This window comes from Heteronotia binoei, chromosome 14, assembly GCF_032191835.1.
Source record: "Heteronotia binoei isolate CCM8104 ecotype False Entrance Well chromosome 14, APGP_CSIRO_Hbin_v1, whole genome shotgun sequence".
NCBI lineage: Eukaryota > Metazoa > Chordata > Lepidosauria > Squamata > Gekkonidae > Heteronotia > Heteronotia binoei.
In genome coordinates this window covers 64,420,294-64,438,584 of record NC_083236.1, presented here as the reverse complement: position 1 = coordinate 64,438,584, position 18,291 = coordinate 64,420,294, and the positions used below count along the sequence as shown (strand labels likewise).

At 48.4% G+C, this 18,291-nt stretch overlaps 1 protein-coding gene across 1 annotated transcript in view; it reads right to left on the bottom strand.

Annotated features, from left to right (window-relative positions):
• Nucleotides 1-7,159, bottom strand: part of CRISPLD2 (cysteine rich secretory protein LCCL domain containing 2) — a 95,950-nt gene extending 88,791 nt beyond the window's left edge. The window contains exon 1 of the mRNA XM_060254375.1: nt 7,056-7,159. The gene's annotated coding sequence lies outside the window, so the exon portion shown is untranslated. The remainder of the gene's footprint in view (nt 1-7,055) is intronic.
• Between the last annotated feature and the right edge of the window lie 11,132 nt (nt 7,160-18,291).

Here is an 18,291-nt window from a genome sequence, read left to right as displayed (position 1 = left end):
ACTTTGGAGGTGGAGCCAGGAGTAGGGTTGCCAAGTCCAATTTAAGAAATATCTGGGGACTTTGGGGGTGGAGCCAGGAGACATTAGGGGCGGAGCCAAGAGCAAGGGTGTGACAAGCATAATTGAACTTCAAGGGAGTTCTGGCCATCACATTTAAAGGGACAGCACAAATTTTTAAATGCATTCCTTCCATAGGAAATAATGAAGGATAGGGGCACCTTCTTTTGGGGCTCATAGAATTGGACCCCCTGGTCCAATCTTTTTGAAACTTGGTAGGTATTTTGGGGAGAGGCACTAGATGTTATACTGAAAATTTGGTGCCTCTATCTCAAAAAACAGCCCCCCCAGAGCCCCCGATACCTGCAGTTCAATTCCCCATCATTCCCTATGGGAATCGTTCATGGAGGTGCATGATGGCTCTGGGGGCGGGGCTCCCCCCGCCAGCCAGCTGGCTGGGGGAGGGGGGAAGCCTGTAAAACCGGGGGATCCCCCTCTGGGACCTGGGGATTGGGAAGCCTAGCCAGGAGTCTTTGGGGGTGAAGCCAGGAGACAGGTTGTGACAAGCATAACTGAATTCCAAAGGGAGTTCTGGCTATCACATTTAAAGAAACTGCACACCTTTTTAATGCCTCCCCTCCATTGGAAATAATGTAGGATAGGGGCACCTTCTTTTGGGGCTCATAGAATTGGACACCCTGGACCACTCTTTTTGAAATCTGGAGGGTGTTTTTAGGAGAGACATTAGATGCTATGCTGTGAATTTGGTGCTTCTACCTCAAAAAAACCCAGCCTCCTCCAGAGACCTATGGATCAATTCTCCATTATACCCTATGAATCGGTCTCAATAGGGAACAACAGAATGCCCAGCAGACATTTCCTTCCTCCCCACTCTGCTTTCTGATGTCCCTGAAGTGGAGGAAGGGCTTCCAAACCAAGGGATCCCCTGTTCCCACCTGGAGATTGGCAACCCTACCTTCCACTCAGCCAGGGAGTCTCTCTCTCTCTCTCTCTCTCTCTCTCTCTTTCCTTTGCAGAATGTCTCCTTCCAGCAAAGGCAGAGCCCCATCTTCACAGAAGAGAGTAACCGGATCCAGTTCTGAGAAGTTCACCAACATTATCAGTGCAAATCAAAGAGCCTCCTTGAAGAGAAGGGATTTGTGCTTTTGGCATGCACACCGGGTACACAGACTCATTCAAATAAAAATGTGAGAAGCATCCTTACTACATCTCAGCCTGTCCGTATCAGACATCTGTTTTACAACGTCTTCAGCACACGCTGAACTTTGCTGGCTCCGCTCACTGAACACAAAGACCATGTTCCTTGTACATCTGTCTTTAGGATCTAAGGACTGTTTTACAAAAAAATTCCTACTGACCTACTTTAAACCCCCATCTGATCGAGAAACCTATCCACCACGGTCTCTCGGGCCGGATTAACTAGGGTTGCCAAGTCCAACTCAAGAAATATCTGGGGACTTTGGGGGTGGAGCCAGGAGCAAGGTTGTGACAAGCAGAATAGAACTCCAAAGGGAGTTCTGGCCATCACATTTAAAGTGACCACACATCTTTTAAATGCCTTCTCTTCTTTGGAAATAATGAAGGATAGGGGCACCTTCTTTTGGAGCCCATAGAATTGGACCCCCTGGTCCAATCCTTTTGAAACTTGGAGGGTATTTTGGGGAGAGACACTGGATGCTATGCTGAAACTTTGGTGCCTCTACCTCAACAAACAGCACCCCCCCCCAAGAGCCCCAGATACCCTCAAATCAATTCTCCATTATACCCTATGGCAGAGGTGGCCAAACTGTGGCTCGGGAGCTAAGAAGACGACATTGGCTTTACATCCTGCCCTCCACTCTAAATCTCAGAGTGGCTCACAATCTACATTACTTTCCTCCCCCAAGGCAAACACCCTGTGAGGTGGGTGGGGCTGAGAGAGCTCTCACAGAAGCTGCCCTTTCAAGGACAACTCTGCGAGAGCTATGGCTGACCCAAGGCCATGCTAGCAGGTGCAAGTGGAGGAGCAGGGAATCAAACCCGGTTCTCCCAGATAAGAGTCTGCACACTTAATCACCACACCAAACTAATAGAAATAAAGTGCATAATTGTATCATCCCAAAACCATCCCCCCCCCTCCGGTCTGTGGAAAAATTGTCTTCCACAAAACTGGTCCCTGGTGCCAAAAAGATTGGGGACCACTGATTTAATGTGTCCTGTTGACACTTAGGTTTTGCTTCAGTTCTGGTCTGTTTGAGATTTCTGGCTGGTTCTACAGCTCACATCCTATTTCATCGTTTATTTACTGTTTCATCCTTTTTTTTAATGGACTCACTCTGTGTGCTTTCACGTGCGCTAAGTTTCAATCCACTTTGGCAACTGTTTGCAAGTGGATTTTGCCATTTCGCACACGCAAAATCCAGCTGCAAAGTCCACTGGAAGTGGCTTGCAAGAGTGTTACTCGGTGTGTGTGAAAGTTCTGTAATCTGCTTTAAATTTCAGTGGAAAAGGCAGATTATAAATACATACATACATAAAGGTCAAGGTAGCCCCCTGTATCAGCTCTGCAGCATATGACGTCCTGCTTTGCAGAGGCTGCCAAGCTATTCGGCCTAGAAGTTAGTCTGAAGAAGACAGAAGTTCTCCACCAGCCTGCACCCCAGGAAGATTATCACCCTCCCTGCATCACTGTGGGTGAATCAGTTCTGAAGACAGTCCAGCAGTTCAGCTACCTGGGGTGCATCATCTCCTCAGATGCTAAGATCGACAAGGAGATTGACAACAGGCTGGCAAAGGCAAACCGTGCCTTTGGCCGACTGCACAAAAGAGTGTGGAGCAACAAGCATCTGAAAAAAGGCACAAAGATCAATGTTTACAAAGCGGTTGTGATGACAACCCTAATCTACGGCTCCGAATCGTGGGTTTTATACCGTCATCACCTGCGACTCCTTGAGCGCTTTCATCAGCGCTGCCTTCGCACCATCCTCAACATCCACTGGAGTGACTTTGTGACCAACACTGAAGTTCTCAAGCGGGCGGAGGTTACCAGCATCGAGGCACTGCTGTTGAAGACGCAGCTGCGCTGGGCAGGGCATATTTCTAGGATGGAAAACCACCGCCTTCCCAAGATTGCCCTGTATGGCGAACTCTCCACCGGCCATCGAAATAGAGGGGCACCAAAGAAGAGGTACAAGGACTCCTTGAAGAAATCCCTTGGCACCTGTCGCATCAACCATCACCAGTGGTCTGACCTAGCCTCAGATCGCAAAGCATGGAGGCACACCATCCACCAGGCTGTCTCTTCTTTTGAGAACGCACGCATAGCTGGTCTTGAGGACAAAAGGAGATTGAGGAAGAATCGCACTGCTACAGCACCAACCCTAAATCAGACTTTTCCCTGCAGCCACTGTGGCCGGACCTGCCTGTCCCGCATTGGTCTTGTCAGCCACCAGCGAGCCTGCAGCAGACGTGGACTATTGCACCCTTCTTAAATCTTCGTTCGCGAAGCCAAGCCGAGAGAGCCCCCTGTGCAAGCACCAGTCGTTTCCGACTCTGGGGTGACGTTGCTTTCACAATGTTTTTACAGCAGATTTTTTACAGGGTGGTTTGCCATGGCCTTCCCCAGTCATCTATGCTTTCCCCCCAGCAAGCTGGAGACTCATTTTACCCACCTCGGAAGGATGGAAGGTTGAGTCAACCTCGAGCTGGCTACCTGAACCAGCTTCCGCTGGGATTGAACTCAGGTCATGAGCAGAGGGCTCTGACTTCAGTACTGCAGCTTTACCACTTTGCGCCACAGGGCTCTTACATACATACATACATATATACATATAGGCCTTAATTTGGACAGAAGCTCACAGGAGGAGAGCTCTGGAACCTCTAAATTTTATTGACCTCTTTCTTTCTCTGCCCCCTCCCCCCCCAAAAAAAATACTTGCTTCTGGGCTCCACTGTTCAAACCCTCTGTGAGAATTTTGCTGAATTCGAAGATTTGACTTCCTAATATTTCCCCCCACAAAAAAATGGGGAAATAACCAAAATGCATAAAGCAGACAGATGGAAATCTTCCTCATGCCGCTGTGGCCACATAGGAGAAAGTCATTTTAAAAAATATGATGGGAGTAAGGTTTTATTTTCAGCATTCTAATTCAAGAAGCCTTTTAAGGGGGATGCTGAGCTGACATAATTTAGTACATCTTCTGGCGACGTCAGGGGGGGGGGGTGGCACATGCAAACGAGTTATGTAAATGGAATCAGCTACCGGAAGAATCAGCTACCGGATGAAGTGCGAGCCCTGCGGGACCTTAACCAATTCCGCAGGGCTTGCAAAACTACCCTCTTCCAACAAGCTTATAGGGAACTCTGAATGTGACATCTAGCCATCTGGATAGACATCCAACTGAATGTAGCACCTTTAATTTACTATGGTTTTATAATTTTTATGTAATTTTTAAACTGTATATTAACTGTATCTTTTATGAATTGTATAACTGATCATGGTCTATACCATGTCCTGTTAGCCGCCCTGAGCCTGCTTCGGCGGGGAGGGCGGGATATGAATAAAACTTATTATTATTATTATTATTATTATTATTATTATTATTATTATTATTATTATTATTATTATGTAAATGAATTGCACTAAGGAGCTCTGGCATCTCTTTTTCTCCAAAATGACCCCTGCATGCATGCCTGCGTGCATACCTACAGCTTCCACGGCAGACCAGGGATTCGAACCTGGTTCTCTCACACCATAGTTCCAAGCTCTCACCATTACACCAATCTGGTAAAGGGGAACTACAAATGAAAGAGGGAAAGTAAAAAGAACTGCCAAAAACAAAGCACATGGAAATATCTGGCTGGGTCAAGGGATGGCTTCAGGAAGCAACCGCCTCTCGCCTAAAGCGCCAACAGCCATGCAAATTATGGCTCAGAGGTTCCCGCCACACAATGAGGTGAACAGGCTGAAGGCTGCGCCGGCTCTTCCGCTCTTTTCAGTGACAAAATTGTGTCGTGGAAGGGAGAATAGTCCGAGGCTGCCCTCTCATGACCCCAACACATGGGAAAGAGTTCAGGTGTCCATGGAATGCCAGCCTTTGACCTGGGTTCAAATCCTTGTTTGGCTACAAATAAAACACCTAAATTTAGACAAATAATTCTCTACTTCATTTTGTACAGTGTTGGTACCAGGGCTGCTTTTAATTCCTTCCTTCCCTCCTTCCCTCCCTCCCTCCTCTCTCTCTCTCAGGCTGCCGGAACAGCTAGAAAAAGTGGAATAGCACAAAAGAGCTCCCTCTAGATTCAGCTGCTAAATCCAGGGGGGACCTGAAATAGCGATCTATTCCATCCCTCCGAAAGAAGAAAGCCCCCAGTTCAAAAACCAGCCTCTGAAGAGCTGATATTGCTGTCTCACTTGAAAGAGAACCCGTTTGCTTTCTTCGGAGGAATAAAAGCACACACCTCAACACACATGAAGTTGTTGTATCTTGAATCAGACCATCCGATTTGGTTCTGTCTGCTCTGGCCGGCAGCAGCGCTTCAGGGTCTTATGCAAAGGTCTTTCAGGGGATTCGAACCTGGGACCTTCTGCATGCCAAGCAGAGGCTCTGCCGCTGAGCCACGACCCCTCGGGGAGCTGCCTCCCCTCGTATGGAATCAGACCCTCGGTCCCTCAAGGCCACGATTGCCTACTCAGACCGGTAGCAGCTCTTCAAAGTCTCAAACAAAGTAAGCAGTCTTTCACATCATCACGTTATGCACGAGTAGGGCTTTTTTTGAGCAGTTCCAGCTGGCTTGGCATCCGGGGGTGTGTGGCCTAATATGCAAATGAGTTCCTGCTGGCTTGTTCTGAAAAAACACCCTGTTTTGAATAACGGTGCTGTCAGGGGGTGTGGCCTAATATGCAAACGAGTTCCTGCTGGGTTTTTCTCCTACAAAAACACTCTGTGTCAAACGACGGGGGATGTCAGGAGGTGTGGCCTAATATGCAAATGAGTTCCTGCTGGGCTTGTTTTTTTAAAAAACCCTCCACCCTGTGCCGAACAACGGCGATGTCAGGGGGTGTGGCCTAATATGCAAATTAGTTCCCACTTGTTTTTCCTACAAAACACCCTGCGTCGAGCAATGGTGGTGTCAGGGGGTGTGGCTTAATATGCAAATTAGTTCCGGCTGGGCTTGTTCTACAAAAAACACCCTGTGTCAAACAACGGTGTTGTCAGGGGGTGTGACCTAATATGCAAATGAGTTCCTGCTGGGCTTTTTCTGCAAAAAAAAAAAAGAGCCCTGTGTATGAGTCTTTTTAACTGAAGATGCCGGGGATTGAACTAGGGACTTTCTGTATGCAAAGTTGAGGCTTTTCCACCGAGCCACCGTCCTTTCTCACAAAGCTCTTCAGATGCCTCTTGCCTACTCGGACTGGCAGCAGCTCTCCAGGGTCTCAGGCTAGTTCTCCTCCTTTTAGCGAGGTCTTTCCCATCACCTCCTGCCAGGTCCTTTCGACTGGAAGTCCCAGGGATTAAAACCTGGGACCAGGGTCCCCTCTAAACTGAGTTGTTAATGATAACCGCCATCCTAAAGAACAGTATTAGCACTTTTATTAACTTAATTAACTAATTTTAAACCTAATCAGAATTTTAATGCTTAAATGTAATTTTGTGTTTTTTGCTTTTTGTATAATTGAAATTTGTATGATGTTGTTAGCCGCCCTGAGCCTGCCTCGGCGGGGAGGGCGGGATACAAATAAAATTATCTATCTATCTATCTATCTAGTTAGCGTGAGCCAGCGAGCCGATTTTTAGCCTCCAGCTCACCCATTTTTGTCTTAGCTCAGGAAGGAGGACCCCGGAGCACACGAATCGATGCAGCAGCTCACTACTGTCATGCCAGCAGCTCACAAAATCGAATTTTGGCTCACAAGACTCTGCAGCTTAGAGGGGAAAAATGCCTGGGACTTTCTGGAGGGGAACACAAATGCCCCTCTAAGCCATTCAAACCTTCTGACACTCTCCCTCCCCCCCAAAAAAAAATAATAATGAAAGAAACCCCAACAGGGCACTTACCTTTGCAATGATTTTTTTTTAAAGATCCTCCTTCAAACGCTGCCACTGGCGGAGAGAGAGCGAGAAGCACAAGTCCCTTCAATCTGAAAAGCAGGAGGCCGAAGGGAGGAGAACTCGCTGGGAATAACTGTTGCAGGAGCGCGTCTGGTTTGGTGCATTTATAGCATCCCCAGGACCTTTTCTCCTCCTCCTCCTCTCCCTCCTCCTCTCCCTTCCCACCCCTTTGAGCCAGAGAGAAGTAGGTGCTTTTCTCAGAAGTGCCGAGCTCAGATTGGAAGAGACAGACTCAGCAGTCTGGGCTCACGCGGGTTCTTTCCTCCCCCTTTCTGCTTCAGGAAAGAGGAGGGGGAGAGCCAGTTTCTCAAGGCAAGCGACCCCCTCCCCCCCCCCCCCGCCGTCCAAACGTCCCACCCACTTTAAGCCAACAGAGCGAGACAAACTGCCCGAGGGCGAAGGGGCCAGGAGAGATCAGAGAATCGGCAACAGAGGGTCGCGCCCAACCACAGTCCGGGGGTGTGTGGGGCGGGGGCGGAATGACAAAGAAACGGACCTCTCGAAGCCCGAGACGGAAGCGAGGAAAGAGTTAGCTGCGTGTTTATTTCATGGATGGGGGATAAAAGGAGCTTTTAACGTTTCTCGTGGGAGATTCCGCCCCCCCCCCCTCCCCGCGTGCCCGAGCTCTGAAATGTGATTCTCTAGTCTGCACACACAACCCAGTCCGGGGGTCTCTCGGGCTGACTTCAGGCTGCGGAGGTTTCCTTTGCAGCTTCCAGATGTTGAGGGGATCGAAAGGCAGAGCGAGACCAGCTGTGGATGCCAACCGGTTCTGAGCGGAGGGTCCCAGCTGCAGGGTCCCCGGGGGGAAGCGGAGCTCTGTGAGGCTGCTGAACGCGAACACAACCGAGAATCTCGCAATGTGATGGATCTACAGTGGCCCAAGGTCGCCAAAGGAGTCACGATGTTCTTCTACTGTAGCAGAAGAGAACAAAAAGTCTGGGGGCACCTCAAAGCCTCACAGCATTTCTTTTAATCTTTATTTCACTCATTTATAATCCACCCAGGGCCAGCCCTAAACTGTCTGGCACCCTGGGCAAGGCTAATTTCTAGTGCCCCTCCTGCATTGATGCCACCAAGTCACATGGGGGGGGGGTGCCCAGATCCGTACCCTCAGAAGACCGGCGCCCTAGGCAATCCCCTAGCTTGCCTAGCGGCGGGGCTGGCCCCGAGCCCACATTTCTCCCCAGTGGGGTCCCAAAACCACTGACATCCTTCCCCTCTCCTCCATTTTATCCCCTCAATAACCCCGTGAGGTAGGTTAGGCTGAGGGGCTGTGACTGGCCCGAGCTCACCCAGCAGGCTTCCATGACACAAGAGGGGATTCGAACCTGAGCCTCCCAGATGCTAGTCTAAGATAAGCTCGATACCCCGGGTGGCCAAACTTGCTTAATTTAAGAGCCACATAGAATAAAGGTCAGGTGTTTGAGAGGCGCAAGATGGACGGAAGGGAGGGAGGGAGGGAGGGAGGAAGGAAGGAAGGAAGGAAGGAAGGAAGGAAGGAAGGAAGGAAGGAAGGAAGGAAGGAAGGAAGGAAGGAAGGAAGGAAGGAAGGAAGGAAGGAAGGAAGGAAGGAAGGAAGGACAGTGGCTCAGTGGTAGAGCATCTGCTTGGTAAGCGGAAGGTCCCAGGTTCAATCCCCAGAATCTCCAACTAAAAAGGGTTCAGGCAAAAAAGGCATGAAAAACCTCAGCTTGAAACCCTGGAGAGCCGCTGCCAGTCTGAGTAGAGAAGACTGACTTTGATGGACCGAAGGTCTGATTCAGTAGAAGGCAGCTTCATATGTTCAACTATTTTACAGGAGGGACGGTGGCTCAGTGGCAGAGCATCTGCTCGGGAAGCAGAAGGTCCCAGGTTCAATCCCCGGCACCTCCAACCAAAAAGGATCCAGGCAAGTAGGCGTGAAAAACCTCAGCTTGAGACCCTGGAGAGCCGCTGCCAGTCTGAGTAGAGAAGACTGACTTTGATGGACCCAGGAGAGTCTGATTCAGTAAAGGCAGCTTCATATGTTCAAGGAAAGCAACTTTAACTTTAAATGCATTCTCCAAGTTGCTGGCTGGCTGGCTTGGAGAAGTGATTTAAAGAGGAAGATGCCTTCTCCAAGCCAACTGCTGGTGGGTGTTTTGAGAGCGACACAATGTGTGTGAAAGAGCTACGTGTGGCTCCCGAGCTGCAATTTGGCCACCCCGGCTCTATCCACACCAGCTATCGTGAGTCAATGTGAGCTTTCATGAGTCACCCCTCAGTTCTTCACATAGGTCTGGAAATCGAACGGAGAACCACCAAAGTTGCCGGTGGTCATATCTAGCACTTACAGCTTGCTTTGTTTCAGAGGGTCACCACGTTAGCTTGTCGTCGAAGAGCAGAGTTCGAGTCCAGCAGCAACTTAAAGGCCAACAAAGTTTTCAGGGTGTGAGCATTCTAGAGTCTAAGCTCCCTTCCCCAGATTCAAATGAAGCGAATAAATAAGCAGTGACAAAACCACAGCTAAAAATAAAATAAAATAGTAGCTTCCAGTTCTTCACTGGACTTTATCAGACATATCATGATATCAGCAGAGCCTCTACCGGGCATGCAGAAGGTCCCAGGTTCAATCCCGGGCATCTCCAGTTAAAAGGACCAGGCAGGAGGTGATGGAAAAGGCCTCAACTTGAGACCCTGGCTCAGTGGCAAAGCCTCTGCTGGGCATGCAGAAGGTGGTAGGTTTGATCCCCGGCATCCCCTTAAAAGGACCAGGCAGGAGGTGATGGGAAAGACCTCGACCTGAGACCCTGACTCAGTGGCAGAGCCTCTGCTGGGCATGCAGAAGGTCCCAGGTTCTATCCCCAGCATCTCCAGTTAAAAGGACCAGGCAGGAGGGGATGGGAAAGACCTCAACCTGAGACCCTGGATCAGTGGCAGAGCCTCTGCTGGGCATGCAGAAGGTCCCAGGTTCGATCCCTGGCATCTCCAGTTAAAAGGACCGGGCAGGAGGTGATGGGAAAGACCTCAGTCTGAGATCCTGGAGAGCAACTACCAGCCTGAGTAGACAAGACTGAATTCAATGGACCAAGGGTCTGATTTAGTAGAAGGCAGGTTCGGTATCCCCTATCATCAGTAGAAACCAAAGTCAATTTAAACTTGATTAAAACCAAACAATGTGCCTTGTGTTTTGAGAAAATCTTGGGGCGGGAAGAATGATCTGGAAAGATTGCTTAGAAAGTCAAGTTTCAATTATTTTTAACTATCTCAGTATATCTCAGGGAGAGCCCTAGAGTTGGGTGTGTGTGTGTGTGTGTGTGACACAATCAAACTGTGATTCACCCAGTCCTGAAAACAGACTGGCTCATGCTTGCATAAATCATTTCAGTACCACAGAACCGATCTTCGTATTACATCATAAAAGCCTCAAATGCAACGCTTCCCATCAGAGCCAACTCCTTTGTTCATATTTTTTTTTAAATAACACCCCACCCCACCCCCAGATTTTTATTAACAGATTTTCAGTTCACAATAAAGAACGCTGTAATCGATCACCTCAAAGAATGCAGCCTTAGTGAGGATATAATTAACAAATTTTTAAAAAGCCAAGAAAAAGAAAAAAAGTAATTCATAAAACAACAAAGTGAGGAAAAGAAGAAGATGATCTTGGATTTATATCCCGGCCTCCACTCCGAAGAGTCTCAGAGCAGCTCACAATCTCCTTTACCTTCCCTCCCCCACAATGGACACCCTGTGAGGTGGGTGAGGCTGGAGAGGGCTCTCACGGCAGCTGCCCTTTCAAGGACAACCTCTGCTAGAGCTATGGCTGACCCAAGGCCATTCCAGCAGCTGCAAGTGGAGGAGTGGGGAATCAAACCCGGTTCTCCCAGATAAGAGTCCGCACACTTAACCACTACGCCAGACTGGCTCTTTCAACCACCCTTTCAAGGACAACCTCTGCCAGAGCTATGGCTGACCCAAGGTCATTCCAGCAGCTGCAAGTGGAGGAGTGGGGAATCAAACCCGGTTCTCCAAGATAAGAGTTTGCACACTTAACCACTACACCAAACTGGCTCTTTCAACCACCCTTTCAAGGACAACCTCTACCAGAGCTATGGCTGACCCAAGGCCATCCCAGCAGCTGCAAGTGGAGGAGGGGGGAATCAAACCCGGTTCTCCCAGATAAGAGTCCGCACACTTAACCACTGCACCGAACTGGCTCTCCAATACAATTATACTGAAGAGTGTCCAGTGCCAATACATCCTGTTGACCGGTTCTACTGTAGGAATGTACAAAGAACTGTCCCCATATTGTATTAAGAAATCCAGTTCATCAAAATCAACTGTTGGGAGCTCACACTTTTTTGTATTAAGCCTAGAGGAGAGAAAGCATGCCCAGAACATATTAGAAATATCATGATAAAAATGCCTTGCTGTTGTTTTGGGGGGAGAATATTATGTGTGGTGAGATATCTGTGTTCGTCCATCAACAGCTTCAATGCCCGAGATGCACTCCATGTGAAAAGTGGGAAGCCCTGAAACCTGAGTTTATTCTCATGCCGCACAAGCTAGCAATGAGGGCCTTCTCCCCCTCCCCCAGCATACACATTAGATTCTTCTTTCTTTCATCATAAGGAAGGAAGGAAAAATGAAAGAGGAAAGAGAGACAGGAGTTGTCTTCCTTCTCTATTTCTTTAGAAACTTTCAAAATAAAGAAGAAGAAGCAGACATTGAATTTATATCCCACCCTCCACTCCGAAGAGTCTCAGAGCGGCTCACAATCTCCTTTCCCTTCCTCCCCCGCAACAGACACCCTGTGAGGTGGGTGGGGCTGGAGAGGGCTCTCACAGCAGCTGCCCTTTCAAGGACAACCTCTGCCAGGGCTATGGCTGATCCAAGGCCATGCTAGCAGGTGAAAGTGGAGGAGGGGGGAATCAAACCCGGCTCTCCCAGATAAGAGAGCTATGGCTGACCCAAGGCCATTCCAGCAGCAGCAAGTGGAGGAGTGGAGAATCAAACCCGGTTCTCCCAGATAAGAGTCCGCACACTTCACCACTACACCAAACTGGCTCTCCATAAGAAAAACAACCGGTCTTATAAAGCACGTTTCCTGCTGCACGAACTGCCTTTCATGCGAAAAATGCATCTAACTTTTTATTTTTTTATTTAGTGGATTTGTATTCCACCTTTCCCCAAATCTAGTTCTCCAAGTTATTTATTTGCCTGTTTTTATCATAGAATCATAGAATCAGAATCATAGAGTTGGAAGGGATCTCTAGGGTCATCTAGTCCAACCCCCTGCACAATGCAGGAAACCCACAAATACCTCCCCCTAAATTCACAGGATCTGCATTGCTATCAGATGGCCATCTAGCCTCTGTTTAAAAACCTCCCAGGAAGGAGAGCCCACCACCTCCCGAGGAAGCCTGTTCCACTGAGGAGCTGCTTTAAAGGTCAGGAAGTTATTCCTTATGTTGAACCGGAAACTCTTTTGATTTAATTTCATCCCGTTGGTTCTGGTCCTACCTTCTGGGGCCACAGAAAACAATTCCACACCATCCTCTATACGACAGCCCTTCAAGTACTTGAAGATGGTGATCCTATCCCCTCTCAGCCGCCTCCTCTCCAGGCTAAACATCCCCAGCTCCTTCAACCTTTCCTCATAGGACTTGGTCTCCAGACCCCTCACCATCTTCGTCGCCCTCCTCTGGACCCGTTCCCGCTTGTCTGTATCCTTCTTAAAATGTGGTGCCCAAAACTGAACACAATACTCCAGGTGAGGTCTTACCAGAGCAGAGTAAAGCGATACCATCACATCACATGATCTGGACACTAGACTTCTGTTGATACAGCCCAAAATTGCATTTGCCTTTTTAGCCACCGCATCACACTGTTGTTCCCTACAACAGACACCCTGTGAGGTAGGTGGGGCTGAGAGAGCTCTGAGAGAACTGCTCTTGAGAATAACAGCTCTGCTGAAAACCTATGGCTGACCCAAGGTCACACCAGCAGCTGCATGTGGACGGGGCCAGCCTGCCCACTAGGCAGATTAGACATTTGCCTAGGGCACCGGGAGGGGGGCGTCAAATCAGGCTTTCCTCCCCCTCGGTACCCGACAAATGCCTAATTGCCATGGTTTTTTTGAGAACCTGGAAGTCTTACAGGCATGTTCTGAACCTTGTTGGTTTTCTGTGAATGTATTGTAAAGACTGGGTTCCAGTGACAAATAAGCCTCCAAACCGAAGAAAGACAGATGAAACGTCTTGATATCTAGAACAGACGTCTTTGGAAGGGCTTCCTTTAGTTCCATGAACTAGATGCTGGAATATTGTCACTCCTTTGCGATTGGAAAGACTGCTTTTGAACTGTCTTCTGTGAATGCCTTTTTGCTACATGCTCTTTTCTATTTGTATTTGTATTTCTATTCTGTAAGAGCCCCGTGGCGCAGAGTGTTAAAGCTGCAGTACTGCAGTCCTAAGCTCTGCTCACGACCTGAGTTCGATCCCCGGCAGAAGCTGGGTTTTCAGGTAGCCGGCTCGAGGTTGACTCAGCCTTCCATCCTTCCGAGGTCGGTCAAATGAGTACCTGGGGGGAAAGTGTGGATGACTGGGGAAGACAATGGCAAACAACCCCGTAAAAAGTCTGCTGTGAAAACGTTGTGAAAGCAACGTCACCCCAGAGTCGGAAACGACTGGTGCTTGCACAGGGGACCTTTCCTTTCCCTTTTCTATTTGAAGTTCTATGTGCAAGCTTGGTCAGAACACCACTGACCTCTACATTACACTGTCTGGTTGTTTAAACTTTATGGTGTCTCTTAGTGGTTTTTTTATTTACACAGCTGTATGCTAAGATCCTATAGTTTCGCTATAACCTACCTTGTAAGGCAGCTATTGTAGTAGAAAAGAGCAAGAATCCTGCAGCACCTTAAAGACTAACGGAATTTGTCGTGAGGTAGGAGCTTTCCTCATAGTTCACTTCTTCAGGGCTGCTGTTAGGATAAAATGGAGGTGAGAAGAGGGCAACATAAGCTGATATGGACCCCCCCCCTCAAGGGGGGCAGGGGGAGGGGGAGGAGGAGAATACCTTACCCTTCACTCAGTGTCTCAAAGCAGCTGACAATCTCCTTTCCCTTACCTTCTCCCCAACAGACAACCCCATGTGATACTTGGGGCTCTCAGAGGACTCCTGCTGAGAGAACAGCTCTGCTGAGAACTTGTGGCTGACCCAAGGTCCTACCAGCAGCTGCATGTGGAGAAGTGGTTATTTATTTGCCTGTTTTTATTTAGTGGATTTGTATTCCACCTTTCCCCAAATCCAGTTCTCCAAGTTATTTATTTCCCTGTTTTTATTTAGTGGATTTGTATTCCACCTTTCCCCAAATCTAGTTCTCCAAGTTATTTATTTGCCTGTTTTTATTTAGTTGATTTGTATTCCACCTTTCCCCAAATCTAGTTCTCCAAGTTATTTATTTGCCTGTTTTTATTTAGTTGATTTGTATTCCACCTTTCCCCAAATCTAGTTCTCCAAGTTATTTATTTGCCTGTTTTTATTTAGTTGATTTGTATTCCACCTTTCCCCAAATCCAGTTCTCCAAGTTATTTATTTGCCTGTTTTTATTTAGTGGATTTGTATTCCACCTTTCCCCAAATCCAGTTCTCCAAGTTATTTATTTCCCTGTTTTTATTTAGTGGATTTGTATTCCACCTTTCCCCAAATCCAGTTCTCCAAGTTATTTATTTGCCTGTTTTTATTTAGTTGATTTGTGTTCCACCTTTCCCCAAATCCAGTTCTCCAAGTTATTTATTTGCCTGTTTTTATTTAGTTGATTTGTATCCCACCTTTTCCCAAGAATGAATTCAGGGTGGATAACATCATTTTTTAAAGTAACAATTTTAAATTATACCTTTAAAACAAATAAAACAGCAGCATGTCAAGTTATAAACCAAATTGTACATGGTGGCGTAGTTCATACGTTTGCAACATGCTAAGGTCTGTGACTGCAGTTAATAAACAATGGTAACGCGGCAGAGATGGTGTCGTAGCATGCATGTATCTTCTCCACACACCTAACCACTACACCAGACTGGCTCTCAAAACAGGGTATAGATGAAGTAAATAAATAAGGAAAAAGGAAAGGTCCCCTGTGCAAGCACCAGTCGTTTCCGACTCTGAGGTGACGTTGCTTTCACAACATTTTCACGGCAGACTTTTTACGGGGTGGTTTGCCCTTGCCTTCCCCAGTCATCTGCACTTTCCCCCCAGCAGAAGGATGGAAGGCTGAGTCAACCTTGAGCCGGCTACCTGAATCCAGCTTCCGCCGGAATCGAACTGAGGCCGTGAGCAGAGAGTTCAGACCACAATACTGCAGTACTGCTGCTTTACCACTCAGCACCATGGGGCCGCTTCGATAAATAAACATATCAGTTAATTCAGAATCCAGTGCTTACTGGGAAGGGAAGGGGACACCTTTCCCTCTTCCAGGCCTTGAATTCAGCAGGAGCTCACAGAAGCCCAACTCCTGAACCTTTCTGAGAATTCCCCCACCTCCTCCCCACCTACCTACTTTGTCCATTGAATAGGAGGTGCAGCTGCATAACAATCCCTGGATTAGGAGAGCAGGCAGGCAGCCAGCCACCAGGGGCTTTGCCAGGCCCCCAGCAGCCCTCATTAATCCCTGGAGAAGCCCACGCCACCCTTTCTCCACTTCTTATGTGATTTTGGGCAATGGGTGCGTTGCTGGCCTGTTGACTGGGGTGGGGGAGGCCCAGGAGAGCCCCAGGTGAGCGAGGCCTGCTTGGGCTGGCTGGATCTCTAGCCAGCCAGCCCAAGCAGGCTTTGCTTGCCCAGGGCTGTCCTTTCTTGCATCAGCATATGCTAATGAGTTGTGCTAATGAGTTCTGCCACTTATTTTTCTACAAAACAACCCCTGCCCTCTGCCCACCCTTAATGGCAAAGGCAGAAGTCAGTAACCAGCTCTGCATGTCTACTCTTCCCAGCCAGAACCCTTTTCGAAGTGTCGTGAGATGCAGTGAGGAAAACCGATGCCATCTTTCCAAAAATGGGTCTCATCACAAGCCCATGCCTGGAGCGCATCCAGCGTCCGTCTGGTGCCCGATTCTAAGTGAACATTCTAAGAGCGGGGAAGCTGCAGTGCCAGGAAGAACATTAGGGGGAGCTCTTGCACCAGACTGAGAAGGAATATTCTTGCGTCCGCAGTCGTGGTCCTGGGAAATAACCCTGGCATGACCCTCGCGGATGCTCTGGGACTGGACATCATAGAAACTTCCGCAGATGATCCCTCGTGCAACCAGCAGAAGGATCCGTTGGAGGACCTTTTCTGTTCAGCATCTGGGTTAAAAATGACGTGGGGTTCCGGCTGGCGCCACCGGTCACAAACATGTGGGGATCTTTCACATCGAGATGTGCATTCCTGCAGGAGAAACTGGTTTGAGAAAGAATAGGGGGGAAGGGGGACCATAAAAAGAGAACAGACAGACGAAAAATGTCAGAGGGAAGCTCAGAAGAAGCTGGCTGTCAGGGCCGGATTAACAGTTAGGCCAAATAGGCACTGGCCTAGGGGCCCCCATACCTTTAGGGGCCCGGGGCTGACTTCTCCCCCCCCCACATTCCCTCCCCTGCTTGCAGTCCTCCCAGTCTGCACGCGCAGCCAGCAAATGAGCCACTCTTTGCTTGACCTGCCTGGTGCAGCTGCTGCTGGCATCGCCGCCAAGTTTGTCTCTCTCTGCTTCTCTCCTGCAGTTTTGGAGAAGGGGCTTTCGAGAAGGCTGCAGTGGGGGCCGTGGGTGGCGGGGTGGGCAGTCCAATTCTGAGATAATTTGTGAGGGAGCCCCTGAGATTTTGACTGCCTAGGGGCCTCCACGGGGTTTAATCCGGCACTGCTGGCTGTGGTTAGACACCCAAACTGTAGCGAAACTTTCATGGGAAAGCAAACCTGAAAAGTGCACATTGAGGACAAATTGTTCTTATGCCACTTCCATGCACCACTCTCTGGGGAGGTGGGATTGTCCCAGGAACTCTGCCTTCATTAGTTTATCGTGTGGCAGTGTGTGCAGTATAAGCAGGTGATCCTAAAATTGCCTGGCAGCCAGAAGTTGTAGCTCTTGTGGCGTTATGCTAAAAGAGGAGATGTGTTACTCGAATCTTTGGACCTTGTGAGCTAAGCTGGCTGGAATTTTATAAGCGGGACCTCATTAAGCAAAAACCTTGGCGTAAAATGAAATACTCTCCCGAAGAAGGGCTTGGATCTCGAAATGCTGGATTTATCCGGAAGTTGCGTAGCATTTATTCCCTTTGGAATTTTTCATTTGGCAACAGACTCTCTGCTTCACAAGTTGTTCTTACAGTGTCTTGGACTGTTATCCTGTGTTGCTTTAATATTGGAGGAGTCCCAGGCTTTGTAACATTTTGAGGATCTGAGACACTGTATCCACCTTTCTATGCACGTTTATTATAATTTGATGTTGCAGTAGTGAATCGTGTTAATATACCTTATACATTGCGTAGCGCAGGGGTGTGAAACTAATTTCTTATGAGGGCTGGGTCTGACATAAATGAGACCTTGTCGGGCCAGGCTGGGCCATGTGTGTACCTATTGAAGATTAGGTAGCAGAGATATAAACTTTATAAAGGACATGGACAAACACAAAGATTTTTTTCTAAAAATAAATAAAACATGCTTAAAACATTAGCACTCGTTGGTCTTAAAGGTGCTTTCATGGTATTTCTCCCATGGGATCCAGGGAACTGGGCCAAGGAAGCTCTGGGTCTTTCCTTCCCTCCCCAGGGGACCAGGAGGGGGAGGAGCCTCAGCCAAGAGAAGGAAGAGAGGCTTGGCTCAGTTGCTCCGCTGTGCAGTTGAGAGAGCCTGGCAAAGCAAGCTCTGCCTCCCCTGTCCTTCCTCCTCAAGGGAGGAGCCTCAGCCAATGGAGAAAAATAAAGGTTTTGCTCTGTAGCTCCTGTGCAATTGAGGAAGCCTTGCCAAACAAGCTGTTGTGCAAAAGGAAGCAAGAGAGAGGGAGAAGGAAGCAGATGACAGCCAGTTGCTCAGAGGCCTGATAGGAGCCCTCGGGGGGGCCTGATTCAGCCCCTGGGCCACATGTTTGACACCCCTGGTGTAGTGTCTTAGGACACAGATTTTTCTGAATTAATTTTCCGTGTTCTCCTTTTCTTGACTGGTAAAAGACTTGTTTTTAAGGCAAGG